Below are 19,230 nucleotides of genomic sequence, written 5' to 3' on the forward strand. Positions count from 1 at the left end.
CTGAGAAGTGGCAAAGTTGGGATTTGAACTTGACTCTCCTGCCTTCACGTCTCCAAATTGCCACAAATCTATCGGAGGTGTAAGCCCTCAGTGGCTCCATCCCGAGTTTATAGGGCTTCTGTGCACCATGCCTTGTCCCACACATGCAGGCAGGTCCTCACACCCGCATACATCACACACAATGAGACTCAGCCTGCCGCACCCAGCAGGGTGCCTTTATCCCCACAGATGCACATCCATCTCCAAACCAACACACGCACTCACACACTTAATCACACATCCGCAAATCACATAAACACTGACACACATCATGTTCTCACACCCAGAGGCACACAGCTCTACGCACCCATAGACACAGCCACTGACCCATTGCCCCCCGCCCCCCCACACCCTCGCGCTGTCACCAGGCTCCCGTCAGAGCCAGCCAGAGCCCACCCCAGAGCGGACACATTCCCCTCTTGGCCAAGCCACCCGGAGAGGTTATGCCTTTACCGGATCAAATCCCAGCTACTGTCTTCGAAACCAGCTCTGGTGCCAGCGGATGCCACCTCCCAGCCGCCAGAGCCGGGCACCATACCTCCATGCCCTTCCCTTTCCGGCCAAGATTCTAAGGCTCCTGTCCTCAACCCGCAGCCCTAGTACCGAAAGGGGTTTTGGTGAAGAACCACCTCTTAAGGTTTATGGGCACAGATATCCTGAAGCGGACCTTGGCTAAAGGATACAAATCCCAGCCCAGGGATAGAAGCCCATGTCTGTGATGTTTGTCTTCTCCAGATGCTAGGTATCACAGAACGTTTCTGAATCCCTTGCCTCGGTTTCCCTCAGTAGTTCTCGAAACCTGCACAGCCTAACTTGAGGATCCTTATAAACAGGCCTCCTTAACACAACAGGGACATGAAACAGATTTCATGGAAACACTCCTGCCCCCACACCTATTTGGGGGCCTCCGGGGCTGGCGCAGAGTGAGTACTCCATCAGGGCACTGGCTAAGTGAAGGAATAGCCAGACATTAGGAGAGAATTGCTTCCTCCAAAATATACTCTCAGGGATTAGAACACGGGGACTGAGGTCCTTAGTGGGGGTACTGTAAACATCTGGGGAAATGACTCTGTAGGATTTATCCATTCATTTGCTCAACTAATAAGTATTTCCGAGTACTTAATAAATATTTCCGGAGTACTTAATAAGTCTTTCCGGAGTGCTGGGTGATGGGGGTCAGTGGGGGTGAAGAACCCAGGCAGGCCCTGCCCACAAGCAAGGTGGGGGTCTGGTGGGGGTCCACATGTGGCCTGAGGCTCACACACACACACACACACACACACACACACTCGTACACAACTGCACGCCATGCTGTGGTTCTGGTGCAGACGGGAGCCGACCCCAGCTGGAGCCCAGCTTCCCAGGGGAGGGGACGCCCAGCAGAGAGCTGAGGACCAGGTGAGAGCACTGAGCTCCTCAACACCACTGAATCTTTGTCAGACCGCCCGACCTAGAAAAATATTGCATCAGACTCTGCCTCTTTTTTATTGGGAGCTTCATAAACCTAGATGCTTGCTCTATATACCCCCTGAAACCTTTGGAGAACACGAGAGAGGCCAGTAATGTGTATTTTGGGTTTGTTGTTGTTGCTTAGAATGAAAAGTAATTGTTGTGGCTTTTTCCTTTTGCACTGGGGGGCATGGCTCTCCCAGGGAGTCTCTGGCTGGAGGACGGGGCACTCTGACTATGTACTACTCAATAATGACTCCTGGGACTCCGAGAGTCCACCTGTCACCGGCCCAGGCCCCTGCTGGCTGGCGCATCATCTGTTGAGTCCCCAGGACAGAGTATCTTTTCTAGAATCTGGATGCCAGCAGACAAAGGAAAGCACTGTGGGAACCAGGAAAAAAGCAGTGTTTCTATTTCCTGGATAAAACAAATTGTGAGGCACAGCCATAGCTCAGGAAAACCCGCAGCTATTTGAGGATGAAAGAATTTCTGGAAGAAATGTTAAAACTCTGACTGGCTCTACAATGGTGGGAAAGGCCTGCAGCTGCTGGTTTCTGTCCCCACACCACCCCTCGCCCCAGAACTGGGGCGCCTCTTTCCCTCCCATATGGGCACGGGCACCAGACACAGCCTGCAATTCTGGGTTCCAGCATTTCGGGATCAGAACCAACTCTGTTCAGCTGGCGACATGGCAGCACCAGCCCTGGGTCCTCGTGACGCACGTAGAAAATGTACGGTGGCTGGAGGGAAAGTGGAATATATGTACTGCACCCTCCCCAAGATCCCCTGCTTCCCCAGAGGGACCGGTGGGCCATCTTAACCCTGGGTTCTCCTAAGATCCATCTCGTCTGAGTCTGACTCCCAGGCTTCTGCTCATGCTGAGCCCCCTACCTGGGACGCCCTTCCCTTCCCCTCAATCCCTGCAGGTCAGACCTGCCCTTCTTTGCCTACCTTCTCTTTGGCACCTTTGGAGTTCTTCCCCGTGGTGCTGTAGGGTTTCATTGGGTAGGCTCTGATCTCCTGCTTCCTGATGTTTTGCTGGTGAGCTATGAGGCCAGCACTGTCTGATAGAAAAACAACACACGGTTAAGCGTCCGACTTCGGCTCAGGTCATGATCTTGCGGTCCATGGGTTCAAGCCCCGCATCGGGCTCTGTGCTGACATCCAGCTCAGAGCCTGGAGCCTGCTTCAGATTCTGGTTTCCCTCTGTCTCTCTGCCCCTTCCCTCCTTATGCTCTGTCTCTCAAAAATAAATAAATGTTAAAAAAAAAAAAAAAGAAATACAACACAAGCCGAATACGTAGTTAAGTTTTCCTAGTAGCAACACTGAAAAAGCAAACACAAACTGTTGAAATCAATGTTGTTAATGTTTTTTATTTCATGCAACCCAGCCAAAGTTTTATCTCTTCAACAAGTCATCAATAGTATACCTGAATAATAAAATAATTTCCATTTCTTTTCCTACTGTCTTTGAAATCCGGTTTGTATATTACATTTATGACCCATCTCAATTCAGTGTGGCCACATTTCCAATGCTCGGTGACTAGCTTGTGACCACCATGTTGGCCAGAAGAGAGATCTAGGCTGTATTCATCTTTGGGTTACACGTGGCAAAAGTTTACATTGAAGTGGCTTAAGTGAAAAGGAGTGTTGGCTCATGAGACTAAAAGGGCCAGGCATGGATGGCTTCAGGCACAGCTAGATCCAGGTTGCTAGCAGAAGGCTGGAGTGGAGAGGAGGAGGGGCAAGCAGTGGGAGGAGGAGGTAGCCAGAGTACAGGTTGGATTGAATCCAAAGGGGCTCCCAGGGGCGCCTGGGTGGCTTAGTCGGTTAAGCATCCGACTTTCGCTTGGGTCATGATCTTGCGGTTCGTGGGTTCGACCCCCGCGTCGGGCTCTGTGCTGACTGCCAGCTCAGAGCCTGGAGCCTGTTTCAGAGTCTGTGACTCCCTCTCTCTCTGACCCTCCCCTGCTCACACTGTCTCTCTCTCTCTCTCTCCTAGAAATAAATAAAACATTAAAAAAAACAAAAAAACAAAGGGGCTCCCAAAGAGTCCTTGAGCATCAAGTAGAACAAAAAAGTCAGAATCTAGTCTCGTGGAGATGTTCAAAATATTAATGACTAGTACGACACCTGCCAATGAGGACAGATAACAGGCTTTGTGCTGAAGCGAGCTGGGGTTGGTAGACTGTGGGGATCAGGAGTGAGGAGGGGCCGCCAAGGTGGCGAGGACACAGGGCAGCCCCGTTAACCAACTAGTACGGCAGTAGCTTACTCCGTACAGGAGACCAGCCAGTGGTCTAGACTTCAAACACTGCAATTCCCCTCACCACTAAGCTAAACACCCAGCCAGTCCTGAGAGAAAGCCCTGGGCTGGGGTTGAGGGAGGGGGTAGGCAGAATACAAAACCTTTTAGCAGAAAGAGGCAGAGCAGATGGGGCCTGGGAGGGGGACTGGAGGTCCCTGCGTACCAGATGGGCAAAATGTGCCCATGCAGAGGGCTGGACGTACTGGTTAGAGATGAAGCCTGCAAGGGCATGGATGGCCTCACCTGGGGAGGCTTCCTGAGCTTCACCTGAGAGCGACAGAAAACTGATTTGAAGAACCCAGGGAATTTTCTCATCCATCCATCCATCCATCCATCCATCCATCCATCCATCCATCCATCTATCCATCCATTTGTCCGTTCATCCACTCATGCAATCCTCCTTTATCAAGCTCCGGCTATGTTTCAGGCTCTGAGGCACCTGCTGGGAATAACCGGTGAACAAGATGGCCAAGGGTCCTGCCTTTACAGAGCACGGAGCCTGGTGGGAGAGAAGCACGCTCATCAAACAAGCCCGCCAGTGAGCCCTTTGCATCTGTAAGACGGAGGCCAGATGGAAAGCACGTGGCAGAGAAGGCACAGGGCCACCATAGCCAGGGTACAGCAGGGCTGACGAGGGAAAGACAGAAGGAACCAGCCCTGCATACCCAGGAGGCAAATGGCTCCCCATGGAGGAAATACCAGCGCATAGGCCCCAGGAGAACACAGGCTTTGTGTGTTAGAGAAACAGAAGGATGGGGGTAGGGGGTGGAGGTAGGAGGTGGGGTGAGAGGAGAGCAAGCCTGGCTCATAAAGGGCAGTCGGGGCTCCTGTGCTCGTGGGGAGGACACGCGGACCGTCTTTCTGCAGAATCAGTTTGGCAACTGAAAACTTGCCCCACAATATTCACCGGGGGCGAGAGAGGACTTTCTTTTTCTGGGCAAACACACAAAGCATGTATTCTCCGGGCACCCTGCCTGCTCAGTGTGCCTTAACTCTTTCATCTTTACAACAACGCTTTGAGGCAGATACTATTCCTAAATCCATTTTACAGATAGGGAAACTAAGGAACTGAGGAACAGAGAAGCTAAGTAACTCCCTTATGGTCACAGAGCTGGCAAACAGCAGAAGCGGGATTCGGACTCGGGTGGTTCAAGAGTCCAAACGCCTACACACCCAGCCATGCTGCCTCAAGTTAAAATTGGCTCTCTGCCCCTTGCCTGTGGTAAGCTACGGGGACTCCCTCGTTCCTGGGGTTCTCTTTCCAGGATGACCAAAGGCTTGGGGGGCACGATAAGCAGTCCGGAGAACTTGAATGTGAACTTGTGGTCTGCAGTCCATTCTGGTTGCTCCCGTCCACGTGATCCATTCAAAACCAGGAAACCAGGGGCGCCTGGGTGGCTCAGTTGGTTAACCGTCCAACTTCAGCTGAGGTCATGATCTCACGGTTCATGAGTTCGAGCCCCATGTCAGGATCTGTGCTGACAGCTTGGAGCCTGGAGCCTGCTTCAGATTCTGTGTCTCCCTCTCTCTCTGAACCTCCCCTGCTCACACTGTCTCTCTCTCTCTCTCTCTCAGAATAAATAAAAAAAATTTTTTAATTAAAAAAAAACAAACAAAATCAGGAAACTGGGCCATCCACCTCTCTTGATGTCACGGGTGGACTGGGTGGACCAAGCTGTCCCCATCCCATTCCATCAGAGATCTGCCCCCGCTTCATGCACTGTCACCCTGGGCTCTCCACTCAGTAAGCTGAGAGGCCCAAATCAGGGCCTTGGCTGGCCTTCAGTGCTGGCGCCTGGCGATTTCTGTTTCCCCACCTTGGCCAAGGAAACCAGGGCCTGGAAACAAAAACTTGGCCATGCTGCTGGGAAAATCCTACCCTTTCTTTTAAGTCTCCTCCAATAATAAAAATAGGAGTAAAAATAACATCACAAAGTTTAGCCTGTCGAACTTTATGGCTTTTGTTTTTGGTTTTGTTTTCTAAAGGAGACAATGTAAAGAATGCAAGTACCACAGTCTCAGGGTAAGCCTCAAGAAAGGGGGATTGAGCCAGAAGAATCAGGCTCCACTTACCAGCTGTGAGACTCTGAGGAAGTTACTTAGCCTCTCTGAGCCTCATTTTCCTTATCTGTAAAATGGGAGCAATGACAGCCTGTGTTGTGGCGCTGTTATGAACATCAAGTGAAATAATGGATGTAAAAAGGCATTCACTAAAACTCAGCTTCCTGCCACCCTTTCTCCAGGCAGAGGTGGTGATGGGTGATGGGTGCCAAAAAGGATCTGGCTTTTTGAGCCCCTTGGCGGGCTGGCTTGCCACTTGGCCATCTGACTTCATCTGCATTTTTGGGCTGGGCACAGGGGAGCCATGCTGGGGCATCCCCACCATCGGTAGACTTCCCACGCTGATGTCAAGGGACTTTCCTCCTCCAAGCTGGACAAATGCCCAGAGTGCAGCCTGGGTGAGACCTGTCCCTCTAGGGTCCAGTGTTGATGTCAAGGCTCCTGATAGGTGGGAAATGAGAAAAACAGGACCTCTCCTTTCCCACTTTGGGTCTTGGGGGCCTGAGGCTGGAATGGGATCCCGAAAAGCTTCCTCCGGGCCGGGAGTCTGGTACCTGAAAGGTGCCGAGAGAGGACAGCTGACCATCCACCCCAAGCCAGGAGCCAGTGCTGAGCAGAGCCCTGGTACTGACCCCCATGGAGCCAGTGCTGTCCCCAGCCAGGCCGAGAGAGCAGCGGGCAGAGCGGAGCTGTCTTCTTATCTCTAAAATGAGGCATGCTCAGAAAGGCTGGTGGTATAAGGCATGAGGGGAGGGTTCCAGAGGCTTCTGGAGGGTTCCAGAGGACCTTGGCAAGTCACTCAGACTGTCTGGGCCATAGCTCCCTGCAAAATGGAGCAGGAGTGGGGGGTCAGCAGCACTTGCCCTAGAAAGAAGTTGTGAGTATCTGGTAACCTGCCCCTAGGTGGTCTTAGTGACTCTGTCGCATCCCTGCATCCCCTCTCTCCACATCTGCACCCCGGTGCACTCACCAGCCAGCCAGTGGGGCTTGTCCTTTTTTATTTTTCTTATTTTTATTATTTATTATTGTTTATTTATTTACATATTCTTTATTTTATTTATTTATTATTTTTATGTATTGTTTTTGTTACCAAAACACATCTTGAATCTTGAGTTCAGCCACCTTTTGCAATCTCCACTTCCCTGGTCTAGCCACCCCGTCTTTCACGGCCTTCTCCCTGGGCTCTGATTTTTCTCTTGGCCTCTCACATGCCCCTGCCACATAGCCGTGAAGGGATCATTTTCAAAGGCTAACTGGATCCAGCCCCACACTCCCTTGCTTGAAGTACTCCAGTGACAGTGGCGCAATCACACACAGAAGAAAATCCAAATTCCCCTCCCTGGCATCCCGGCCCTGTGTGACATGGACTGCAGCCTCTGCCCACCCTTTTTTCCTGCCCCACTGGTTTGTGGCCTCTCCAACAGAGCATACTCCTCCCTGCCTCAGGACCTTTGCACCGACTATGCCTTCTACCTAGAATGCCACCAGCTTTGGTTTTGCTTGTCTCTCCCTTTTGAACTGTGTCACCTCCTCAGAGAGGTCCTCCCTGACCACCCTTCCTATGAGAGCCCCTAGTCATTCTTGATCATTGTTAAAGGGGACTTCTTAAAGACAATATCATGATTCTCATAGAAATGTAAAATGGGGGGGCTCCTGGGCCAGTCAGTCAAGCAGCCATTTCTTGGTTTTGGCTCAGGTCATGATCTCATGGTTCGTGAGTTCAAGCCCCACATTAGGTTCTGAGCTGTGGGTGTGGAGCCTGCTTTGGGATTCTCTCTCTCTCCCTGTTTCCCTGCCCCTGTCCCATTTGCTCTTTTTCTCTCAAAAAACAAATAAACTTTATATTTAAAAAATAAATATAAAATGAACACAAGTCAAAGATTTTATGGAATTCATTAATTTATGTGAAAACCAGTTCGATGTTAAAACTGGTTCTAAGAGGGGCGCCTGGGTGACTTAGTCGGTTGAGCGTCCGACTTTCGCTTAGGTCATGATCTCCCGGTTCGTGGGTTCGAGCCCCGCGTCGGGCTCTGTGCTGACTGCCAGCTCAGAGCCTGGAGCCTGTTTCAGTCTGTGACTCCCTCTCTCTCTGATCCTCCCCTGCTCACGCTGTCTCTCTCTCTCTCTCTCTCCTAGAAATAAATAAAACATTAAAAATTAAAACAAAATAAAACTGGTTCTAAGAATTCCAAGACACATGTATATTGGCAATCAGGAATGATGAAATGAATTCCTAAAGAGATGGAAAGGGGCGTCTGCGTGGCTCAGTTGGTTAAGCACCCAGCTCTTAATCTCAGCTCAGGTCATGATCTCTCGCTTCGTGTGATTGAACCCTGTGTTGGGCTCTGTGCTGACAGTGGGGAGCCTGCTTGGGATTCTTTCTCCCTCTCTCTCTCTCTCTGCCCCCCCCAACTCATTCCTGTGTTTTTTCTCTCTCTCTGTGTCTCAGAATAAAAATAAATAAATGGATAAATGGCCAGTATCCAGTAGGCAATATTTAATTGCATTTCACCCCAACAAAATCCACTTGCATGTCTATGAATGAGAGTCAAGTAATGAGAGGTAACGAAAGGTGCAGAGGCCCCTGTAGAATCGGATGGTCAGGAATGGTGCTCCAGACAGGTTACCTGGTTGTCTTACAAGTTTCCCGACTTTCCTGTACTTACCAGCGCCTGACCTTCTTTGCCATTTGCCATTCACCTGTCTCTTCTCTCTCTCCCTTCACTCCGTGCTCGAATTATCCTGAGGGCAGAAATTGTGTTTTGTAACACCGTCTACAAGCACATAGCAAGTGCTCAGTAAATGTTCGTTGCTGCCCTTTCCCGTGTCCCGGGTAATTTGTATTTTTTTTCTTCTGCATCTTTGCAGAAGAAGATGCAAAAGAGGTCATTGCTGAACCTAAAGAAACACATTCTGACAGCCAATGAGGAGGGGGCATTTGTAGGAAGGGAAGGGCTCCGCAGGTTCCTCACCCGTTAAATAGCCGAGACCTCCGCGCACCCAGAAGCCTCAGGACCCCCTGGCATCCCAAGCCCCGAGGGTCCCAAAGGGACCTGACCCAGGGTTGGTAGGGAATGTTCTCCGGCTGAGGCTGTTCTGTGATCTGAGGGCACTGAGGGGCGACTGTGACTCCACTACGCACTATAGGGTCTGTCTCCCGGACTCTGGGTCGACCCACAGACGTCGCCCTCAGGCGCTTTCAGCCCCACGTTACACAGCAGGTCAGTGGCCCAGCCACGCCGGAACCTCTGTGTCCTGTCCCCCCATTCTGCCCGCCTTTCTTTAGGAGCTGCATCTTCCCCAGGGCCTCCGGGGAGCCTGGAAATGGGGGTGTACGAGATCTCGGGAGGGTGGAGGGGCTTTTTGCCTCCCGGAACTCCCGTGGAGAAAGGCGCCCCAAGGCGCTTCAGTCTTCTGATCCGTGCACAGTCGCGGGTGAGTGCGTACGTCCGGGGTTAAGGATGCAGGGGGCGGAAGGTGCTGCGGGGGGTCGGGATCCGCTTCCCGCAGAGGCGGGCTGGGGGTGGGGGTGAGAGGCGGCGGCTGGGGAGGGAAAGTGAATCACAAAATGACTGAATGCAGGAAGCAGGGGGCGAGGTAAGGATACACCCCCGACATTCCCTGCGCGCCTTCTGTTTGCCAAACACGGTTTGGCTCTGAGGACACGGTCAGGGACAGACGCTGCGAGACGCGGTCTAACCCCGAGCCTGAACAAATGGCTTTAACACACCTATAAATGTGAAGTTGCAGTTTTGACAAACGTTCGGAAGGAGAACGCGATGTGTCTGCGATTAGACCTCGAAATGTCCGGGTCCCACCTGGTACGGGCGCCAAGCAACCAGAGACCGATATACAGAAGTCAGCTCGGGCGTGCGGGCTTGCCTGCCTCGTGCAGAAAATGCACAGGGAGCGTGTGCAGAAATGCACGGTGCTCAAAGATACGCAAGCGTCAGAGCCGACATGAATCGGAAATGAATGCACGCATGCATAACGAATACACGTCCGACACACGAATGCCCGCGGGTGCGAGAGGGTCCTCGATTCTCCCGCACGCTGCGCGCGCCCTCTGCTGCCACCCGCGCGCCTCGCTCCACCGTCTCTCGTCCCATTTCGCCCCGCCCCTCTGAGCCCGAGCGCTCGGCTTTCCAGCGCTTGCCGGCACCCGGCGGAAAACGAAGCCCGCGCCGGCTGCTCGCTACGCATGCGCACACTAGGACTATTCCGAAGGGGTTTTCTTGCAGCGCAGGGTGCGAGCAGTCAGGATGGCCGAGCGGTCTAAGGCGCTGCGTTCAGGTCGCAGTCTCCCCTGGAGGCGTGGGTTCGAATCCCACTCCTGACAAGCGTTGTTTTGCTTTTTCACCAACACGTACAAGTCAGTTTTCTTTTTCACCAACAGCTGCAGATCAACTAGGAAAGACTTTACACCTTTGGATATTCTTTTACTCTCTTTACAAAACAAGTATTTCCTTCCTAACAGGCATTTTCTTCCTAATGACGTTTATTTGACTTTGGGCTGTAAAAAAGAAGCCCGAATGCGTACCGCAGAGCCCTTTGTAGTGCGGACAAGATGCACACCACCTTTCTCGTTGCGGGGATGAAAACGGCAAAAAGGGAAGGATTGTCAGAAGTGGGATTCGAACCCACGCCTCCAGGGGAGACTGCGACCTGAACGCAGCGCCTTAGACCGCTCGGCCATCCTGACTTCCTGAGTGATCTTTGGAAAAAAGAAGTGCTGTAGTTGTTATATCCGTGCCACGTGGTTCGAGAACCCTCCAAGCTGTTGGTAAGCTGGCAGCCCCAGGTCGCGCCGCACCGCCGCAGACGTCCACAGGTAACCCCCCGCCCCTCCCCCCCAAAAAACCCACCCCTGTTGCCAAGACACGCTGTTATCCTTCAACTTGTTCAGTCTTTTTTCTAGAAACTATGTAGTCCGAACAGAAACAAAAAATCAGTTTCCCTCGCCATCGATAGCAAATAGCCATAAAAATAAACACAATGGAAACTGTTAAATTCTAGCCACTCGCCAAGGCTCGGAACCTGAAGATGTGATGTTTATTTAACGACTGATACTGTCGGTCGCCAGGGTCGGCGCTGTTGTGGGGCCCCTGAGTGGGGAGGGGATTTTGAAGACTCTTTTCGGAAGGGAGGTGCTCTGCGAAGAACTTGGCCTCGAGCTCCTCAGGATTGGAAGCCGTGGGATCCCATTCCACGCGTGTTTGGAGCCGCAGCCAGAGAAAGTTGGCTTTTCTGCCTTTTTAATAAACTGAACAAGGGAAAAGCTGGAGGCTGTTAAACTTGGAGAGGAGACAATTTATCCGTCTACAAAAGCCTGATGTGAAGGAGGGATTGGGATTGTGTCCGTCTCTCCTTCTTGCTCCAAGAGCTGGAGTTTGAGGTGGGCATGCAGTGGGTAGGTAGTTACAGAGGACGCTTTTCAGAGAAGAAAGAGCTTGCTGGAAAGGAATCAGGGTGCCTGTGTAGATAGTGATAACCCCATCACTAGAGGCAATCAAGACAAGGCTGGACAGCCACTTGGTGGAAAAGCCCTGTGTAGGGCTCCACACTGCTGGTGCAGAGCCTGCTTGAGATTCTCTCTCTCTCTCTCTCTCTCTCTCTCTCTCTCTCTGCCTCTCCCTCCCTCCCTCTTTCTGTGACCCTTCCACACGCTCGCTTTCTCTCTGTCTCAAAATAAATAAATAGGGCACCTGGGTGGCTCAGTTGGTTAAGTGTCCGGCTTGGGCTCAGGTCATGATCTCACAGTTCATGTGTTGGAGCCCTGCGTTGGGCTCTGTGCTGACAGCCAGCTCAGAGCCTGGAGCCTGTCTTGGGATTCTGTATTTCCCTCTCTCTCTGAACTTCCCCTGCTCACGCTGTCTCTCTCTCTCTCTCTCTCAAAAATAAAGAAAACATTACAAAATTTTTTTAAATAAATAAATAAAATTTAAAATAAGAAAGACAGAAAGAGAGAAAGAATTTTATCCTTTAACAAAAGGTACTCAACATCCAGTGGGACACAGGCTTGTTTAACTGCAGAGGGGTGCTCCTGTGGCATCTACAGACTGCTGTAGACGTGCCAATTTCCCATTGGGCAAAAGAAGAAAAAAAGGAAATTTGGGAGATAATGGTGATGGTGACACCAGGCGTCCTGGAAAAGAGGTCTCAGGAATGGCCCTGGAACTGCATTGCTTGGGAAGGATGGAGGGATGGGGACCATTCCCAGCAGCAGCACCCAGGGCCCAGGGCCAGACTCAGGAAAGGGACAGTAATGACGCTCCCCCCACCCCCTCATGGCTGGAGCTGGAGCTTCCACCGTCGGAAGGGAGGCTGAAGGAGATTGGCAGAGGTTTTCCTCGCTCCCCCCACCCCCTCATGGCTGGAGCTGGAGCTTCCACCGTCGGAAGGGAGGCTGAAGGAGATTGGCAGAGGTTTTCCTCCCCTTGGTTGCTTCTCCTATGCCGCCTCCTCCAGGAAGCCTTCCCTGAAGCTCCTTTCTCTTATGGAGGATTTTTGGCTTCCTCTGTGTTCCCACAAACTCTTAGGCAAACCCCTCCCAACAATGGAATTGGAATGGCCTGTCTAGGTATGTGTCCCTTCCCCGGTTTCTTTTTTTTTTTTTTTTAATGTTTTATTTATTTCTAGGAGAGAGAGAGAGAGACAGAGACACAGCGTGAGCAGGGGAGGGTCAGAGAAAGAGGGAGTCACAGACTGAAACAGGCTCCAGGCTCTGAGCTGGCAGTCAGCACAGAGCCCGACGCGGGGCTCGAACCCACGAACCGCGAGATCATGACCTAAGCGAAAGTCGGACGCCTAACCGACTAAGCCACCCAGGCGCCCCCCTTCCCCGGTTTCTAAAACTGAGCTCTTCAAAAGGGCAGAGATTGCAAGAGTCTTGGCCACTGAATCCCCGGGGCCTAGGACACAAAAACGTGGAGATGGAGATAAATGAGTGCAGACAGAACAATGAATGAATGAGACAACAGGGTAGGGGTGTGTCCAGGCAGGAAGCCCTGGAAATGCCACCCCAGACCGCCTGGGGCAGCTGGCGCCTAGACAGAATGGAGTCAGTCTACGGGAGCCCTGGCCCGCCCCCGCGTTTCAGGAATATAAACCACGCATCCCGAAACAAAGAGTTAATCCAGTGTCCTCTCTCTGGAGCTCTGGACCTCCCGCCCCAAACAACCTCTGGCCCAGTGCCAGCAGGCAGAAGAGCCCGGGCAGGGAAAATAACCAAACCTCAAGGCTGACCTTTGCCTCCTTCTGAGCCAATCAGTAACTGGCCCAGAGGTTGACAGGGCCCTGCCCGCACCCCACCCACCGTGTCCACGCCTTGACCGTGTCTTTCAGCACAGCCCAAACCACTCAGCATCCTGATGTCTGCTCCTTGCTCTTGTATCATCCACCGGGAATGCCTCCTTCTCAAATTGCTCTTTTCAAGGCTCTGGTCAAATGGCACCTCCACCCTGCAGGCCTCGCATCTTCTCTCTGTGCCGAGAAGTTCCCACCTGGTGGCATTTCATGGAGATGGGTCTTTGCTTAGAATCCATAGAGCCCACCAAAGCTGTCGGCTCTGGTTTTCCTGCACACCCCACTTCCAGCCTGCTCCTTGGCTGTCCCCAGAGGGGTTAGGAGACTGGAGATTGTCAGGAGGAGGCATCTGGCCCCTGGTCACATTGGCTTACTGTGCAACTTCAACTACCTCCTGTCCCTCCCTGAGATGGACAGATGTCCCAGTGGTGACAGAGGGAGTTTGACTGGATCATGGCACTTCCCAAACCTCAGGCACTTACTACCCTCTGTTTCCTTATCTGCATACCACTTGTGCGTGTTAACAAAAACCTTCTTTTAATGTTTATTGATTTTCGAGCGAGCATGAGCAGGGATGGGGTAGAGAGAGAGGAAGACAGAGGATCCAAAGCAGGCTCGGTGCCTGATGAGGGGCTCCGACTCACAAACCAAGAGACACTCAACTCAGGTCCTGATCTCACCGTTCATGAGCTGGAGCCCCACATTGGGCTCTGTGCTGACAGTGCGGAGCCTGCTTGGGATTCTCTCTCTCCCTCTCCGCCCCTCCCCTGCTGGTGCCCCTCCTCAAAATAAATAAATAAACATTAAAATAATAATAATAATAATTTTGAAAGACACCTAGAACATAAGATCGACCATTTTTACCATTTTAAGTATGTGGTTCTGTGGCGTTCACATTGCATTGCAACCGTGCCCGCATTCCATTTCCAGAACGTTTTTGTCTTCCCCAAGCAGGACTCTGTTCCCATTAAACACTAACTCCCGGTCCTCACCGTCTGCAGCTCTTTGCAATCACTGTTCCACTTTCTGTTCCTGTGAGTGTGCCCCATCGTATAAGTGGAATCACACAGTGGCTATCTCTTTTGTGATGGGCTTGTTTCACTTAGGGTAATGTGTTCCAAGTTCATGCTGTAATGTGCGTCAGAGCTTTACTCCTGTTTCAGGCCGAATAACCTCCCGCCGTGTGGCTATGCCATGGTTGTTTGTGCGTCCATCCACCGGTGGACATTTGGGTGGCTTCTACCTTTGGTGACTGTGACTCGCGCTGCTGTGAACATCGGTGCACAAATACCTCTTCCAGACGCTGCTTTTAGTTCTTTTGAACGTATACTCATAAGTGGAATTGCTGGATCATATGGTCATGCTGATGGTGTTGCTTTTTTTTTTTTAACGTTTATTTAATTTTGAGAGAGAGAGAACTAGAGAGGGCATGCGCGGAGGAGGGGCCGGGGTGGGGGTGGGGCAGAGAGAATCCCAAGCAGGCTCCTTGCCGTCAGCACAGAGCCTGAATCAAGGGTTGGGCGCTTAACCAACTGAGCCACCCGGGTGCCTCACAGTCATTCTGGTTTTAATTTTTTGAGAAGCCGTCATACTCTTTTCCACAACAGCTTCCTCACTTTCCGTTCCTACTGCCAGAGCAGAGTGGTTCCTCGCCAACCCTTGCTGTTTTCTGTTTTGATTGTTTGTTTGTTTGATTTTGATAGCAGCCACCCTAATGAATGTGAGGTGACATCGCATTGTGGTTTGGGTTTGCATTTCCTTAATGATTAGTGGTGTTGAACATCTTTTCATGTGCTTGGTGGCCTTATGTATATCTTCTTGGGAGAGATGTCTATTCAAGTCCTTTGTCCATTTATTTTTTCAGTTCATTGCTGTGATTGAGGTGTAGGGGTTCTTTGTATACTGAGTTAATGAACCCCTTGGGTCAGATTGATCGGCAAATATTTTCTCCCAGTCCGTAACGCTGGTCACCTTTTCACCTATAGTGTCCTTTAATGCACACAAAATTTAATTTTGATATAGTCCAGTGTATTTGTATTTTTACTTTGGTTGTCTGTGCTTTTGGCATTGTAGCCTAGAAATCATTGCCAAATCCAATGTCCAATGTCATGAAGATTCCCCGCCCCTCCCCCCCCCGGCATGTTTTCTTCTAAGACTTTTATAGTTTTAGACTTAATTTTTAGGCCTTTGATTCACTTAGAGTGAATTTTCGTGTAAGGTGTCGGGTAAGGGTCCTACTTCATCGCTTTGTATGTGGACACTTTTCCCAGCAACATTCGTTGAAAGACTGCCCTTTTCCCAGTGAACGGGCTCGACGCCCTCGGCAAAAATCTAAAATTTTTTTAACTAAATATTTTCTTGGAATGGCCTCATTTTAAAACTGTAATAAATGTGTCATGGGAAGAAACTTATAATATGGCTATAGTAGAAAACCTGCATCATCACCCAGAAATGGAAGGTCACCGTAAAAATAGGCACAATGGGAACCAAGCCACTGTCATGAAATCCCAGCCAGATCGTTGCTCGCTAAAAAGAAACTAACAGAATTAGGTGTTAAAGACATATCAGCACCAAAGGAGGCTTTCTCCCCGGCACAATCAGACTGACAGCAAAGTTAAAAACAAAGTGCATGTAATGAAGCATTATAGGTATTTGATGCCTGCCCTGGACCATCAAAACATTACCTCACGTCCTGCACAAAGGCCTTTTCTAGGGGGATGTTGCGGTGAGGGGGGGCGGGGCGGGCAACGGACTGAAAGCTGGTCTCTACCTCTTGCTGGAGCTCCATGAGGGAGAGAAGGTAGGAAGAGGCAGAAGCAGCTAGAAATGGGAGGGAGACACTCAGGCAGGCCTGCCTCTCAGGATCCCTGCCGGGGATGAGAAGCCATAGACACTGATTCTAGTTCTGCTGATGTTTCTGATTCAGCTGGTGACCCCGGGCGAGTCTCTGCCCTTGCTCCAGCGTGTTTACTCATCTGTAAAACCAATGATGAGCAGCCACTTTGGAAAACAGTTTTGCAAATGTCTTATAAAGTTAATGATACACACACCATATGTGCCAACAATTCTAGCCCTAGGCATTTGCCCAAGAGAATTGAAAACATTTGTTCACATGAAGACCCCCGGGGGCCCGTGGCTGGCCCAGTCGGTGGAGCGTGCAACTCTGGATCTTGGAGTTGTGAGTTCGAGCCCCATGCTGGGTGTAGAGATTACTTTAAAATAAAGTCTTAAAAACAAACAAACACACACAAATCACACGCGTGTAAATGTTCACAGCAGTTTTATTCATAGCCACCCAAGCTGGAAAAAACCCAAATGTCGAACAACTAGTGAATGGATAAAGATATTGTGGTATATCGATGCAAGTGAATACATTCAGCATTAAAAAGAAACAATCTACTTAACCTGTGCTCAGTGACACACATGAATTTCAAAAGCTTTATGTTACAGGAAAGAGCTTTTCACCAAGGACTACTGTAGCAGTTTGCTCTGGCTGCAGTAACAAATGATCACAAACTTAATGGCCTGAACACACACACACACACACACACACACACACACACACACACATCCTATTACAGTTCTGGAGTCCAAAATGAGTCCTAAGGGGCGCAATCAGAGTGTCAGCAGGACTGATTGCTTCTGGGGGGTGCGGGGACCCCTTCCTTGCCTCTTCCATCCCTAAGGCTACCTGCCTTCTGTGGCAGCTCCTAGCTGCATCATAGTGGTCTCTCTTTCCATGCTCATGTTGCCTTCTTCTCTGTTGTTATCAAATGTCCCTCTCTGCCTTCTGATTCTCCTTCTTCTAAAGTTTATTTATTTTTGAGGGAGGGAGCAGAGAAAGAGGGAGACAGGGTCTGGAGCAGGGCTCTGTGATGACAGGGCTCGAACTCACGAACTGTGAGATCATGACCTGAGCCAAAAGTTGAACACTTAACTGACTGAGCCACCCAGGTGCCTCCCCCACCTCTGCCTTTTTAAGTAATCTACACCCAACATGGGGCCTCGAACTCATGACCTGGAGATCAAGAGTTGCGTGCTCTACCGACTGAGCTAACCGGGTGACCATGCTTCCTTATACATACCCAGTGGTTACATTTAGCGCCCACCCAGATAATCTGGGATAATCTCATCTCAAAATCCTAATCACACCTGCAGAGTCCCTTTTTGCTATTCAGGGTAGCATTCACAGGTTCTGGGGATCAAAATCGAACACCTTAGCAGGGGAGGCATTATTCAACCTGCCACAACTGTCTAATGTAAGACTTCATTCGTATGACATTCTAGAAGACTCAAAACACTGACAGAAGACGGTGGTTGTTTGGGGCCAGGGTGGAGGTCATAAAGGCACTTTCTGGGGTGATCTATACTTTAATCTTGGTGGTGATTCCATGACTGTACACATTTGTCAAAATGCAACAGAGTGAGAGAATTGAAGCAGGAGAAAACAACAGCAACATATCTAAGGGACAAACAATGAGTATTCAAAATATAAAAAGAGCTCGTAACATTTGAAAAGCACAAACATGGCTGCAGTGTCAGAGGGGAGCACAGTAATCCACAGCCACTTCTGACACCGCTGCAGAGCTCCGAGGGTGCCCTAAACCTCCCTCCGGTTCAGGAAGTCATTAATTAGAAGGACTCACCCAAAGCAATGAAAACTGTCATACTCAGTTATGGTGTGTTGCCCCCAAAGGATACAGATTAAAATCAGCCGAGGGGAGGGCACACAGCGCTGATGGAATTGCTCCGGAATTAAAGAGTAGTGATGGCTCCCTATAGGGAATATACTAAAACCAATGACTTGTGTAATTTTTAAAAGCGTGGCTTTTAAGTTCTAAACATAGAGTGTCCATTGTCCTCTGCCCTGGGAATCATGGATTCCACGCATTTTTCTCACTACTGATCTGTGACTAGACTCATGGTGTATTACCAACCAGGCACACCCACCACTTCGGTGTCCCAAATCTTTGTAGCCACATGTGACTGACTGCCCACATAGCTGATCTCAGTTTCCAGCTTTTCCAGGTGGAGCTAAATGAGCTGATAGGCTTCCCTCACCCGAAGCCCCACTGTTAGAATATCCAGTGTGGCCAGACCCCACCCTAACCAAAGTAGGACATTTCTAGTCAGGCATGACATTCCAGAGGTTTAGAGATTACCTCCCAGAAGCCAAGGGCAGAGACCAGACCTCTCTTTGGTCAAATTTATTTTATTTACTTATTACTTTTTTTTTTTTTGAGGGGGGAAAGGGCACAGGGGAAGGGAGAGAGAGAGAATCCAAAGCACGCTTCATGCTCAGCGTTGTGCCTGACGCGGGGCTCGATCTCAGAACCATGAGATCCTAACCTGAGCAGAAATCAAGAATGGAACGCTTAACCAGCTGAGCCACCCAGGTGTCCCTGGGCAAATTTAAATTCCTTACTACACAAGGGAATATGGTTCAAACCTTCAATTCAAGGAAAAAGGAATATGAATGGCCAGTAGGCATAAGTAGGAACTCAGCCCCACTAGCCAAGTATTAGAAAATGCCAATGGAAACAAGAGACTTTTTTTAAAAATGCTCATCACACATATTGGGGTTGGGCAAATGGTGAAGCTCACTCTTAATAGGGGTATCAACGAATATGGTCTTTTGTAGAATCTATAAAAATTTGGCAGTATCTATAAAAATATGTAAATACCCTTCCATCCAGCGGTTTTGCTTTGAAGACCGGATCTATGGAAAATCTCACATATGAGGAAAGATGTGTAAATAAGGAGGCTTATATAATATTACTTGTAATGAGGAACTATTGGAAATCACCTGTCTATCAGTTGAGGGGAAGGGATAGGGAATTAGGTAGTCGCCACTCTATCAAATATTACGTGACAGGTAAAAAGGTCAGTCTTCGTGTGAAATTGAAATTTCCAAGACATTAAGTGCAAGTCAAGTTTCAATATATATGGTATAAACTTATTTTTCGGTAAAAATTTAAAAAAAAAATGACACACAAAGCCAGTGTCTACATTTCCACATGTCATATTAATGTGGAAAATGTTGGCGGTTGGAGCCAGCGGCCGGGAAG

The 19,230-nt window shown here is 50.0% G+C and overlaps 2 non-coding genes across 2 annotated transcripts; one reads left to right on the forward strand and one right to left on the reverse strand.

Annotated features, from left to right (window-relative positions):
- Window positions 1-10,113: 10,113 nt before the first annotated feature.
- On the forward strand, window positions 10,114-10,196 carry TRNAL-CAG. The gene has a single exon. It is a non-coding gene; the product is annotated as a tRNA-Leu (tRNA).
- A 280-nt stretch (window positions 10,197-10,476) lies between these two features.
- On the reverse strand, window positions 10,477-10,559 carry TRNAL-CAG. Its single transcript has one exon. It is a non-coding gene; the product is annotated as a tRNA-Leu (tRNA).
- Window positions 10,560-19,230: the final 8,671 nt, after the last annotated feature.

This window comes from Hyaena hyaena, unplaced genomic scaffold (genome assembly GCF_003009895.1).
Source record: "Hyaena hyaena isolate Hyena2069 unplaced genomic scaffold, ASM300989v1 scaffold_68, whole genome shotgun sequence".
NCBI classification, from domain to species: domain Eukaryota; kingdom Metazoa; phylum Chordata; class Mammalia; order Carnivora; family Hyaenidae; genus Hyaena; species Hyaena hyaena.